The sequence below is a fragment of the Bos grunniens genome, chromosome 8, assembly GCF_055505025.1.
Source record: "Bos grunniens cultivar Pamir isolate PY7600 chromosome 8, Bosgru_T2T1.0, whole genome shotgun sequence".
In the NCBI taxonomy this organism is placed as follows: Eukaryota; Metazoa; Chordata; class Mammalia; order Artiodactyla; family Bovidae; genus Bos; species Bos grunniens.
In genome coordinates, this window is record NC_141172.1 from 65,497,909 (window position 1) to 65,511,944 (window position 14,036).

Here is a 14,036-nt window from a genome sequence, read left to right on the forward strand (position 1 = left end):
TAAATTTGGAACCAGTCTGTTGTTCCATGTCCAGTTCTAACTGTTGCTTCCTGACCTGCATACAGATTTCTCAAGACACAGGTCAGGCAGTCTGGTATTTCCATCTCTTTCAGAATTTTCCAGTTTATTTTGATCCACACAGTCAAAGTCCTATAGTAAGCTTATCTGCTTCTCTGACCAAAACCAAAATGGCAGCTAACACCCAGAGGCATGGCGGCCATCCCGCGGCCCCTGGATATAATCGTTTGGACAGGTATGCCACTGGGCGCTGCCATGGACCAATTGTTTGTGTGAGAACCCCCCCCATGCGGTGTGATTTTTTTCTCATGTACAAAGTCCCATGTCACATGGCAGCCCTAATGCTGGAGCGCTGGTCAAGAGTCTATCTCTTCGAACACCTTTTCTTGTTCAGGTCCCCACTATTGGAGGTCCTTACCAGACCCTGCTGTGGCTTTAAACAAAGGCTTGGCAATTTCAGAGAAACCTGGTATCCAGAGCCAGCAGAATCCAGCAGCCCCATGGACTTCTTTCTTGGTGTTCGGCTGAAGTATTGAACAGATGGCTTGCTTCCTCTCATGTCTGAGTGCTGGATGCCCTTTTGAGATGACAAAACCCAAGTGCTTGACCTCCTGTCTGAGCCTTTTTCCGTGGCACATTTATCCTGTGGTGGAGAGTAGAGCCAACAGATCTTTGGTGCCTCTCCAGCAGTCCCCTTGGGTGGGACTGGCTAGCAACAGGTCATTCCAAATACTGGAGTAGGGTGCAGTTTAAAGTTTCTCCTGGAAAGGCAGCAAGGTCCACAGCCAGGGCTTCACAAAACAGGGTACATGAGTTTTTGAAGCCTGTGGCAGTCGAGTCTTTCTCCCAGTGTTTGGGTCTTCCCATTCAAGGGCAAACAAGGGCTAGCTGGCTGGTGACAGCTGGAGGCAGAAGAAAGCGTCCTTGAGATCAAGGCAGGTGAACCAGCTTGCATGAGTGGGTAAGAGACTCAGGAGAGTGTAGGGATTTGGGACCACTAGATGGATGGTGATCACTCCACTGTTGATGGCGTGGAGGTCCTGGATGGGGCAATTGTCGTTCCCTCTAGACTTTTTGACTGGTGATAGCGGAGTGTTCCAGGAAGACTGACATTCAGTTAGGGTCTCGGCATCTCGTAGTCGCTGGATGTGGTCCCAAATTCCCAGGCATGCCTCTTGTGTTACTGGATATTGTTTTTGTCTAACAGGAGTGGCTCCTGGCCTCAGGTCCACTACAATGGGGGCATGGTTTTTGGCCAAATCTGGGGGCCCCCTCTCAGACCAGACATCAGGGAATTCTTTTAGCAGTCTGGGGGGGTTTATTTGTTCCCTCCCTGAGAGATAGAGATGCCATTCATCTTCCCTGGGCACAGTCATGGCCATCATCAGAGCCAATTGGCTCCCCAAGGTGAGGCTCCCAGGCTTTCTGTGGGCAAAGATGATTTGTGCCCCCAGTTTTGTCAGTAAGTCTCTACCCAGCAAGGAAATGGGGGCATTCCCATAAGTACAGAAATTCATGAGTCACCAGATGGCCCCCTTGCTGACACAAACGGGTCTTGCAAAATGAATGGGCACCATGTCCCCGGTGGCCCCCAAAATAGCTGTTATTCAGCCTGTGAGGGGAGCTACAGGTGTGGTTACCACAGAATGTTCAGTTCCGGTATCCACCATAAAAGTCATTGATTGGCCCCCTACTTTCATCATGACCGTGGGCTCCCAGGGGCCCAGGATCAGGGAGCCCAGTCTTCCCTAGCCTGATTCTGCTCTGGCCAGGCCAATAAGGTTTTGGTACCTTTCTTTGTTGGGTTGAGTGAACTTCTTCCACCCTTTAGATGTCCCTCTGCAATTGGGGCACTCATTTTTCCAGTGTCCAGTCTCTTTGCAATGGGCACACTGGTCGTAGCATAGTGGTGGTCTTTTCTTAGTTTCCCCTTTCCATAAAGGAACCAGTCTGTTTCCCTGGATCTGAGCTCCTCAATGTTGCTGCTAGCTGGGCTGCCTTCTGTTTCATTTTATCTGTTTTTCGTCGGGCTTCACAGTCTCAGTTCACAAAGACTTCTATTTGTTACCTCTAGGAGCTGAGTGGCATTCATCCCAGTGAAGCCTTCCAGCTTTTGAAGCTTTAGTTGGATGTCTGCATAGGATTGAGCCACAAAGGCAGTGCTAATCATCTGTTGATTCTTGGCTATTTCAGGGTCAAATGGGGTGTATGTCCGGAATGCTTCACACAGTCTTTCACAGAAATCGGTGGGGGTCTCATCCACTTTTTGGTTTATCGTTGTAATTTTGGACATATTGGTAGGCTTTTTCGGCCCCCCTCAAAGTCCATGTAGAGGGGCATCACAGTAGTGACTCCGGGTTTCTTGTCCTTCTCTGGTATTGAAATCCCAATCAGATCTCATCTCTGGCATCGCTTCTCATGCCTATCCTTCTACATCTAAGACCTCTGCAGGGGCTTGTCCTCGGAGTCATTTTTGGGTTTCTGTTGAGATGCATTGCCTTTCCTCAGTGGTGAAGAGAGACATAAGGAGCTGGTGACAGTCATCCCATGTAGGCTGATGGGTGTGGGAAATGGACTCTAGGAGGTCAATCATAGCCTGTGGTTTATCAGAGTATGCTGGGTTACAGTGTTTCCAGTTTAGGAGATCAGCAGTGCTGAAGGGCTGGTAATAGAGGATGGAGCGACCAGGCTGGACTGAGCCATCTTCGTTCACTTGTTGAGGACCTTGAGTTTCTTGCAGTGGCATCTGATGGGCCACAGCCAGCTGGTTAGATCGTTTGGCCAAGCAGAGCCACTTCCCTACTGGCTTGGAGCTGGATTCTTGCTCATGAGGTGATGCAGGGGACACACAGGGAGGTGGATTGTCTGGCAATGGGTCCAGCGCTGGCTGTGTTGGGGCTTGTGGAGTCAGGGAAACATATGGTGGGGGCAGTAGTGGGTCTTCCACTGGATCTCCCTGGAATATAGGGTTTTTTTCCTTCTTTTTTCTTTTTTCTGAGTGGTTGGGCCACAAATACCCTACTCTGTCCCTGTCCATTCATGCAAAATCTTGCCCGTGGGGGAAGGGTCTGTGCTATTAGAAGCTAGGCCTCTATGTGTGGAAATTGATCTGGATGTCTTGGAGTCCCAGTGACTACCTGGTGTACTGCTTGGACAGTGGGCAGGTCGAGAGTGCCCTCTGGCGGCCTTCCAATGTCAAAGGATGGCCAATCGAGCTCACACAAGTTAAAGCTCCCTGGGGGTCATCTTGACTCCATAATCTCCTACAAAACCCTTCTTAAATTTCTTTATCATGCCATCTAAAACTGTTGGCTTAGAGGAACTTCTCCCCATGTTGACAAATGTAATCTGCCTGGCAGGGTTTTGAAGAAAACCTAAATCTCTTAGATGTCAGCTCAAGGAGTCAGTAGACAAAAGAATAACTGGTAACCAATAATTTCTCCCTCCCTGTGTATCCCGCCCTGAGTCAGTGGTGCAAAGACAAACAAGGGTGGGTGCCCCCTCAAAAGAGGAGACCATTCAGGTGCCCACTTTACCGCATCCCCAGGGGGAACTTAGGTACCTCTTAGCATTGGGGGATCAGTATAAACCCCTGATCCGGATCTGTCCCACAGGGAGGGACTGGGTGCCCCAGAAGCAGACACCACCTTGAGCCATATGACGTCACCATGGAACCGCAAGCTAGGGCCCACTCAGACTCCTTAGAGACGAAGGCTCTGAAGCTGCACAATCGAGCCTCAAGTGCAAGTGAATCAGGCTACACACACATTCACATTCATTTTTCATCTGCCTGGCTGCTATCCTGAGGGAGATTTAAGACACCTCTTAGCATTGGCAGGTCGGTATAAATCCCTGACCCGGACCAGCCTCTCAGGGAGGAATCAAATCCCCCAGAGACTGGCACCACCTTTCAGCCTTATGAGGTCGTCATGGAACCACAGGGTTTTTTTCTTTTATTTTTCTTTTATGGTTGGGGGAGAGGGGAGGAGGAATTTATTTAAATATTCTGTAATACAACTTTTTTAGGGAGGGGGTCAGATTTCTTTTTTTTTTCTTTTACTTTAAAATATTGTATTGGTTTTGCCATACATTGACATGAATCCGCCACGGGTGTACATGTGTTCCCCATCCTGAACACCCCTCCCACCTCTCTCCCCATCCTATCCCTCTGGGTCATCCCAGTGTACCAGCCCCAAGCATCCAGTATCGTGCATCGAAACTGGACTGGTGATTCCTTTCACATATGATAATATACATGTTTCAATGCCATTCTCCCAAATCATCCCACCCTCACCCTCTCCCACAGAGTTCAAAAGACTGTTCTATACATCTGTGTCTCTTTTGCTGTCTCACATACAGGGTTATCATTACCATATTTCTAAATTCCATATATATGCATTAGTATACTCTATTGGTGTTTTTCTTTCTGGCTTACTTCACTCTGAATAATAGGCTCCAGTTTCATCCACCTCATTAGAACTGCTTCAAATATATTCTTTTTAATAGCTTAGTAATACTCCATTGTGTATATGTACCACAGCTTTCTTATCCATTCATCTGCTGAAGGACATCTAGGTTGCTTCCATGTCCTGGCTATTATATACAGTGCTGCAATGAACATTGGGGTACACGTGTCTCTTTCAATTCTGGTTTCCTCAGTGTGTATGCCCAGCAGTGGAATTGCTGGGTCGTACGGCAGTTCTATTTCCAGTTTTTTTAAGGAATCTCCACACTGTTCTCCATAGTCCTTGTACTAGTTTGCATTCCCACCAACAATGTAAGAAGGTACCCTTTTCTCCACACCCTCTCCAGCATTTATTGCTTGTAGACTTTTGGATAGCAGCCATTCTGACTGGTGTGAAATGGTACCTCATTGTGATTTTGATTTGCATTTCTCTGATAATGAGTGATGTTGAGCATCTTTTCATGTGTTTGTTAGCCACCTGTATGTCTTATTTGAAGAAATGTCTGTTTAGTTTTTTGGCCCATTTTTTGATTGGGTCGTTTATTTTTCTGGGATTGAGCTGCAGGAGTTGCTTGTATATTTTTGAGATTAATTCTTTGTCAGTTGCTTCATTTGCTATTATTTTCTCCCATTCTGAAGGCTGTCTTTTCACCTTGCTTATAGTTTCCTTGGTTGTGCAGAAGCTTTTAATTTTAATTGGGTCTCATTTGTTTATTTTTGCTTTTATTTCCAATATTTTGGGAGGTGGGTCATAGAGGATCCTGCTGTGATTTATGTCGGAGAGTGTTTTGCCTATGTTCTCCTCTAGGAGTTTTATAGTTTCTGGTCTTACTTTTAGATCTTTAATCCATTTTGAGTTTATTTTTGTGTATGGTATTAGAAAGTGTTCTAGTTTCATTCTTTTACAAGTGGTTGACCAGATTTCCCAGCACCACTTGTTAAAAAGATTGTCTTTTCTCCATTGTATATTCTTGCCTCCTTTGTTAAAGATAAGATGTCCATTGGTGTGTGGATTTACCTCTGGGCTTTCTATTTTGTTCCATTGATCTATATTTCTGTCTTTGTGCCAGTACCATACTGTCTTGATGACTATAGCTTTGTAGTAGAGCCTGAAATCAGGCACGTTGATTCCTCCAGTTCCATTCTTCTTTCTCAAGATTGCTTGGCTATTTGAGGTTTTTTTGTATTTCCATACAACTTGTGAAATTATTTGTTCTAGCTCTGTGGGGGGAAAAAAAAAAACGTTGGTAGCTTCATAGGGATTGCATTGAATCTATGGATTGCTTTGGGTAGTATACTCATTTTCGCTATATTGATTCTTCCAATCCATGACCATGGTATATTTCTCCATCTAATAATGTCCTCTTTGATTTATTTCACCAGTGTTTTATAGTTTGCTATATATAGGTCTTTTGTTTCTTTAGGTAGATATATTCCTAAGTATTTTATTCTTTTCATTGCAATGGTGAATGGAATTATTTCATTAATTTCTGTTTCTATGTTCTCATTATTAGTGTACAGGAATGCAAGGGATTTCTGTGTGTTGATTTTATATCCTGCAACTTTACTACATTCATTGATTAGCTCTAGTAATTTTCTGGTGGAGTCTTTAGGGTTTTCTATGTAGAGGATCATGTCATCTGCAAACAGTGAGAGTTTTACTCCTTCTTTTCCAATTTGGATTCCTCTTATTTCTTTTTCTGCTCTGATTGCTGTGGCCAAAACGTCCAAAACTATGTTGAATAGTAGTGGTGAAAGTGGGCACCCTTGTCTTGTTCCTGACTTTAGGGGAAATGTTTCAATTTTTCACCATTGAGGATAATGTTTGCTGTGGGTTTGTCATATATAGCTTTTATTATGTTGAGGTATGTTCCTTCTATTCCTTCTTTCTGGAGGGTTTTTATCGTAAATGGATGTTGAATTTTGTCAAAGGCTTTCTCTGCATCTATTGAGATAATCATATGATTTTTATTTTTCAATTTGTTAATGTGGTGTATTACATTGCTTGATTTGTGGATATTGAAGAATCCTTGCATCCCTGAGATAAAGCCCACTTGGCATGATGTATGATCTTTTTAATGTGTTGTTGGGTTTTGTTTGCTAGAATTTTGTTAAGGATTTTTGCATCTATGTTCATCAGTGATATTGGCCTGTAGTTTTCTTTTTTTGTGGGATCTTTGTCAGGTTTTGGTATTAGGGTGATGGTAGCCTCATAGAATGAGTTTGGAAGTCTACCTTCCTCTTAAATTTTCTGGAAGAGTTTGAGTAAGATAGGTATTAGCTCTTCTCCAAATTTTTGCTAGAATTTAGCTGTGAATCCATCTGGTCCTGGGCTTCTGTTTGCTGGAAGATTTCTGATTACAGTTTCAATTTCCATGCTTGTGATGGGTCTGTTAAGATTTCCTATTTCTTCTTGGTTCAGTTTTGGAGAGTTGTACTTTTCTAAGAATTTGTCCATTTCTTCCAAGTTGTCCATTTTATTGGCATATAATTGCTAATAGTAGTCTCTTATGATCCTTTGTATTTCTGTGTTGTCTGTTGTGATCTCTCCATTTTTATTTCTAATTTTATTGATTTGATTTTTCTCCCTTTGTTTCTTGATGAGTCTGGCTAATGGTTTGTCAATTTTATTTATCTTCTCAAAGAACCAGCTTTTGGCTTTGTTGATATTTGCTATGGTCTCTTTTGTTTCTTTTGCATTTATTTCTGCCCTAATTTTTAAGATTTCTTTCCTTCTACTAACATTAGGGTTCTTCATTTCTTCCTTTTCTAGTTGCTTTAGGTGTAGAGTTAGGTTATTATTTCACTTTTTTCTTGTTTCTTAAGGTATGCCTGTATTGCTATGAACCTTCCCCTTAGCACTGCTTTTACAGTGTCCCACAGGTTTAAACGTGAAATTCATTGTTTTGGGGTGAAATGTCCTATCAATTTCAATTAGGTCTAACTGGTCTATTGTATCAGTTAAAGTTTGTGTTTCCTTGTTAATTTTCTGTTTATTGATCTATCCCTAGGTGTGAATGGGGCATTAAAGTCTCCCACTATTATTGTGTTATTATTAATTTCCCCTTTCATACTTGTTAGCATTTGTCTTGCATATTGTGGTGCTCCTATGTTGGGTGAATATATATTTATAATTATTATATCTTCTTCTTGGATTGATCCTTTGATCATTATGTACTGTCCTTCTTTGTCTCTTTTCTCAGCCTTTGTTTTAAAGTCTAGTTTATCTGATATGAGTATTGCTACTCTTGCTTTCTTTTGGTCTCTATTTGCATGGAATATCTTTGTCCAGCCCTTCACTTTCAGTCTGTATGTGTTCCTTGTTCGAGGTGGGTCTCTTGGAGACAACATATATAGGGGTCTTGTTTTTGTATCCATTCAGCCAGTCTTTGTCTTTTGGTTGGGGCATTCAATCCATTTACATTTAAGGTACTTATTGATAAGTATGATTGTGTTGCCACTTACTTTATTGTTTTGGGTTCGAGTTTATACACCCTTTCTATATTTCCTGTCCAGAGAAGATCCTTTAGCATTTGTTGGAGAGCTGGTTTGGTGGTGCTGAATTCTCTCAGCTTTTGCTTGTCTGCAAAGCTTTTGATTTCTCCTTCACATTTGAATGAGATCGTTACTGGGTACAGTAATCTGGGCTGTAGGTTATTTTCTTTCATCACTTTAAGTATGTCCTGGCATTCCCTCCTGGCCTGAAGAGTTTCTATTGAAAGATCAGCTATTATCCTTATGGGAATCCCCTTGTGTGTTATTTGTTGTTTTTCCCTTCCTGCTTTTAATATTTGTTCTTTGTGTTTGATCTTTGTTAATTTGATTAATATGTGTCTTGGGGTGTTTCTCCTTGGGTTTATCCTGTTTGGGACTCTCTGGGTTTCTTGGACTTGGGTGATTATTTCCTTCCCCATTTTAGGGAAGTTTTCAACTATTATCTCCTTAAGTATTTTCTCATGGTCTTTCTTTTTGTCTTCTTTTTCTGGGACTCCTATGATTCGAATGTTGGGGCATTTAACATTGTCCCAGAGGTCTCTGAGTTTGTCCTCATTTCTTTTAATTCATTTTTCTTTTTTCCTCTCTTTTTCATTTATTTCTTCCATTCTATCTTCTACCTCACGTATCCTATCTTCTGCCTCTGTTATTCTACTGTTGGTTCCCTCCAGACTGTTTTTTATCTCATTTATTGCATTATTCATTATATATTGATTCTTTTTTATTTCCTCTAGGTCCCAGTTAAACCTTTTTTGCATCTTCTCAATCCTTGTCTCCAGGCTATTTATGTAACTCCATTTTGTTTTCAAGATTTTGGATCATTTTCACTATCATTATTCGGAATTCTTTATCAGGTAGATTCCCTATCTCTTCCTCTTTTGTTTGGTTTGGTGGGCATTTATCCTGTTCCTTTACCTGCTGGGTATTTCTCTGCCTCTTCATCTTGTTTATATTGCTGTGTTTGGGGTGGCCTTTATGTATTCTGGCAGTTTGTGGAGTTCTCTTTATTGTGGAGTTTCCTCACTGTGGGTGGGATTGGACGGGTGGTTTGTCAAGGTTTCCTGGTTAGGGAAGCTTGTGTCAGTGTTCTGGTGGGTAGAGCTGGATTTCTTCTCTTTGGAGTGCAATGAAGTGTCCAGTAATGAGTTATCAGATGTCAATGAGCTTGATGCGACTTTGGGCAGCCAGTATATTGAAGCTCAGGGCTATGTTCCTGTGTTGCTGGAGAATTTGCATGGTATGTCTTGCTCTGGAACTTGTTGGCCCTTGGATAGTGCTTGGTTTCAGTGTAGGTATGGAGGCATTTGATGAGGTCCTATCAATTAATGTTCCCTGGAGTCAGGAGTTCTCTGGTGTTCTCAGGATTTGGACTTAAGCCTCCTGCCTCTAGTTTTCAGTTGTATTCTTACAGTAGCCTCAAGACTTCTCCATCTATACAGCACCAATGATAAAACATCTAGGTTATAGATGAAAAGTTTCTCCACAGTGAGGGACACCCAGAGAGGTTCACAGAGTTACATGGAGAAGAGAAGAGGGAGGAGGAATATAGAGGTGACCAGGAGGAGAAAAGGGGGAATCAAAAGAGGAGAGAGCAAGCTAGCCAGTAATTACTTCCTTATGTGCTCTCCACAGTCTGGACTGCTCAGAGATGTTAACAGAGTTATACAGAGAAGAGAAGAAGGAGGAAGGAGACAGAGGTGGCCAGGAGAATAAAGGGGGGAATAAAAAGGAGAGAGACAGATCCAGCCAGTAATCAGTTCCCTAAGTGTTCTCCACAGTCCAGAACACACAAAGAGATTCACAGAGTTGGATAGGGAAGAGAAGGGGGAGGGAGGAGATAGAGGTGAGCTGGTGGAGAAAAAGGAGAGTCCAAAGGGGGAGAAAGCAGTCAAGCCAGTAATCTCACTCTCAAGTAAAAATGGTTACTGAAGATTGGGTTCTTAAAGGTACAAAATTGATAACAAATACCAAAAAGCAAAGATTAAAAATCTAGAGTAGAGGTTGGAGTCTCAAAAATACAATATTAAAGAAAAAAACAAAGTCACAAAAATTATAATATATATATATATATATGAAGTTTGCTTTAAAAATTAGGGTTTTTCTTTTTTGCAAAGTAATAGTAGGTTATAAAAATGAAAATTAAAGGAGTAATCAGTTCAGTTCAGCTCAGCTCAGTTGCTCAGTCGTGCCCAACTCTGCGACCCCATGAATCACAGCACACCAGGACTCCCTGTCCATCACCAACTCCTGGAGTTCACTCATACGTCCATCGAGTCAGTGATGCCACCCAGCCATCTCATCCTCTGCCATCCCCTTCTCCTCCTGCCCCCAATCCCTCCCAGCATCAGAGTCTTTTCCAATGAATCAACTCTTTGCGTGAGGTGGCCAAAGTACTGGAGCTTCAGCATTAGCATCATTCCTTCCAAAGAACACCCAGGGCTGAATAGAAGACTTAAAAATAAAAAAAAAAAAAAATAATAAGAATTTAAAGAATGATAAGAGTAAAAATATATCTGGGACTTTCTCTGCTGTTGTTGTGGACAGTGTGGGGTCAGTTCATTATCAGATAGTTCCTTGATCCAGTTTATACTTCTCAAGATCTATAGGCCCCTTCCTATGTTGACGGTGCTAACTACAAAGTTTTAATCTATTGCACCTGTCACTTCCAAGATGGTCCCCCTGTTTGTTTTAGCTTCTTCTGTTTGCTGGTCTCTTCAGTGTCTAATTTCTTCCCTGACACAAGGGGGCAGTGGTGGACACTTTTTTAGGCTCACTTGTTCAGTCGTGCTGTGGGGAGCGAGAAACACTGCAAACAAATAACACTGGCATGTGCTCGCAGTGTCTCAGCCACACTGGGTTTGCCCCCGCTCACGGCATGTGTGCTTTCCCTGTCTACACTGCTTAGGCTCTAGGTTGCTCTGCTAGGAACTATCTGAGGCCGGCCCTGGGTTGTATGCACTTCCCGGGTCTAATCCATTCAGGTTCAGGTAGTTGGGTACTCCATAAAGGCGCAGATGCAGTTTGGCCTGCATTTTGTGCCCTTCCCAGGTCTGAGCAGCTCAGGTGACCAGGTGCTTGGCAAGCATGGTCGCTGCAACTTATTGCCTCCCGCATCCCTGCCGCTTGGTTTTCTGGGTGTACAACTGGCGCACCTTCTCAGGTGTGCCGTGTGTCTCTTCTGGGGAGCTGATCTCTGGCTGTGACCCTCCCGGCGGATGTCAATCATCCAGAATCCCAAGACATCTTGGTTAGCCACGAAGCCTGCTTGCAGTTTGGTAGATGATGCCTCTCTGGGGCCGCGATTGCCCTCTTCCAGCTCTAGCTGCCCTCGCCTGCCTGTCTCTGGCATGGGATGGACCGGTCCACAGCTGGCTAACTCTGCTTAGTCCTTCGTTCTGTGAGCGGGCCTGGTGGTGTCTTAGGTTAGGGCTTTTTGCGGGATAGCTATCCCACAGGCTGCTTTGCTATCTCAAGTTAGTTCCCTCAGATTGCCCTCGAGGCATTCAGGCCCGGTCCTTACTCTAAGCAATGCAGCCCACGCCTCCCTGCCCAGCCCCCGCTTGCTAGTGGCTGATGCTGGTGTCTACGCTGCTTCTCCACTGGGAGTTACCGTTGGGCATGTAATCTGTGGGTTTTAATTATTTATTTATTTTTCCTCCCGGTTATGTTGCCCTATGAGGTTCCAAGGTTTGCCACGGACTCACCAGTGAGAGTGTTTCCTGGTGTTTGGAAACTTCTCTCTTTTTTAAGACTCCCTTCCTGGGACAGATCTCCATCCCTACCTCTTTTATCTCTTTTTTTATCTTTTATATTTTTTCCTACCTCCTTTGAAGACAATGGGCTGCTTTTTTGGGTGCCTGATGTCCTCTGCCAGCATTCAGAAGCTGTTTTGTGGAATTTACTCAGCGTTCAAATGTTCTTTTGATGAATTTGTGGGGGAGAAAGTGGTCTCCCCTTCCTATTCCTCCATCATCTTAGGACCACGCATGCGGGACTGCAGGTTTTGGACCCTCTCAGGCTCCGTAGTCCAAGGACTGAGGAGCTCACTTTCACTTCCTTCAATCAACAATCATGCAAACACAATCACTCAAAGGTTGTCACAATACCTCCCTTTTCCCGAGTACCCAGGTCTCCCTATCTGATGCTCCCTTGGAGAATTGGAGAACTCAGGTTTATTATGCTGGTAGGCCCAGGGGAGTTAACACTCCAAGCTTTGAGGCCTGAACAAAGGGGTTACAGAGTTTTTATACACAGACAGGCATGATTAAGTGGGTTTGCAGGTTGGCAGGGGCTAGGGCAATTGCAAAGAGTAGGACAAAGGTGAGTGAGATAAGCTCCAGTTCCTAATATACAGCCTTGAAGTACTCCTTTTCTGATTTGGAAACCTGCATACAGATTTCTCAGGAGGGAGGTCAGGTGGTCTGGTATTCCCATCTTTTAAAGATTACTCAGTCATAAAAAAAAGAATAAAATAATATCATTTGCAGGAACATGAATGGGCCTAGAGATTTTCATATTAAGTGAAGTAAGCCAGACAAAGATATGTACCATATGATATCATTTATATGTGGAATCTTAAAAAAAAAAAAAAATGGACTTCCCTGGTAGTCCAGGGGTAAAGACTTCAGGGGGTGAGGGTTCAATCCCTGGTCAGGGAGTTAAGATCCCACTTGCCACATAGCCAAAAAATCAAAACAAAACAGAAGCAATATTGTAAGAAATTCAATGAAGACTTTAAAAATGTCCCACATCAAAAAAAAAAAAATCTGAAAAAGAAATAAAAAATTAATTTAAAAAAAGATACAAATGAACTTATTTACAAAATGGAAATAGACTCACAAACATAGAAAATAAATTTGTGGTTACAAAAGGAGAGGTGGGGAGAGGGACAATTTAGGAGTTTTGGATTAACATGTATACACTGCTGTGTATAAAACAGGCTGCCCAGGTGGCCAGTGGTAAAGAATTCGCCTCCCAATGCAGGAGACACAGGAGATGTGGGTTCAATCCCTGGGCAGGGAAGATCCCCTGAAGGAGGAAATGGCAACCTTCTCCAGTATTCTTGCCTGGGAAATCCCATGGACAGAGAAGCCTGGCAGGCTACAGTCCATGGGGTTGCAAAGAGTCAGGCAAGACTGAGAAACTGAGCATGTAGTATAAAATATGTAAACCAACAATGGCCTGCTGTATAACATAGGGAACTATACTCAATATCTTGTAATGAACTATAATGAAAGAGAATGTAAAAAAGAATACTATATATATATACATATATATATATATATATATAACTGAATCACTTTACTGTACACATGAAACTAACACAGCAATGTAAATCAACTACATTTCAATAAAGTCAAAAAGAAATAAACAAAAGAAAACAATAAATAAAACAAATCACATTAAGAAGAGAAAGAAAGAAAATGGCCTCAGGTACTCTGCCTTGTGGATCTTGGAAGAACAACTGAGCTTCAAATCAATGCACATATCCCTCTTCATTTATGCTCATTCATTTTTGCTCATGTCCTTCAAATGAAATGTGAGGCATGTAAGTGCTATGGCTAGGGTGTAGGGCAGGCAGGCCCCCAAACACAACATTCTTAGCATTACAAGAAAGTTGACATACATGCCAATTCCAGAAGACTCAGAAGTAAGCAAGTGCTCAGACTGTCCAGTATCACTGCCCAAGGTGTCCTGGACATCTTTACGCCAAGGAACAATGTAGAGAAATGGTATCAGTGGCAGAATTCAGCAAAGCATGGGTCAAGGGCTGCTTTCCATCCCTCACCAACTCCTCACGCCATAATGCATATAAGCCCCTGACACAAAAACAAATGCACAAAGAACCTGGCTTCCCACAGCAAACCCTTGCATTGACTGAGAAATTCCTGCAAGGACCTGAGAAATCTGAAATTGACTAGATAATTTTCTACTGTCAAGCCAGAATGAGATTTTATGATGGAAAATGAGATATTTTTAAAATTACATTTTGCCTTCTTTATTGGCTTTTTGGACCGCAGCTATGAAATTTGGGCAAGGTTTTAAACTTTATTTTCAA

At 42.7% G+C, this 14,036-nt stretch overlaps 1 pseudogene; it reads right to left on the reverse strand.

The window, feature by feature from the left end:
• Positions 1 to 738: 738 nt before the first annotated feature.
• LOC147367285 (uncharacterized) lies at positions 739 to 1,400 on the reverse strand (annotated as a pseudogene).
• Positions 1,401 to 14,036: the final 12,636 nt, after the last annotated feature.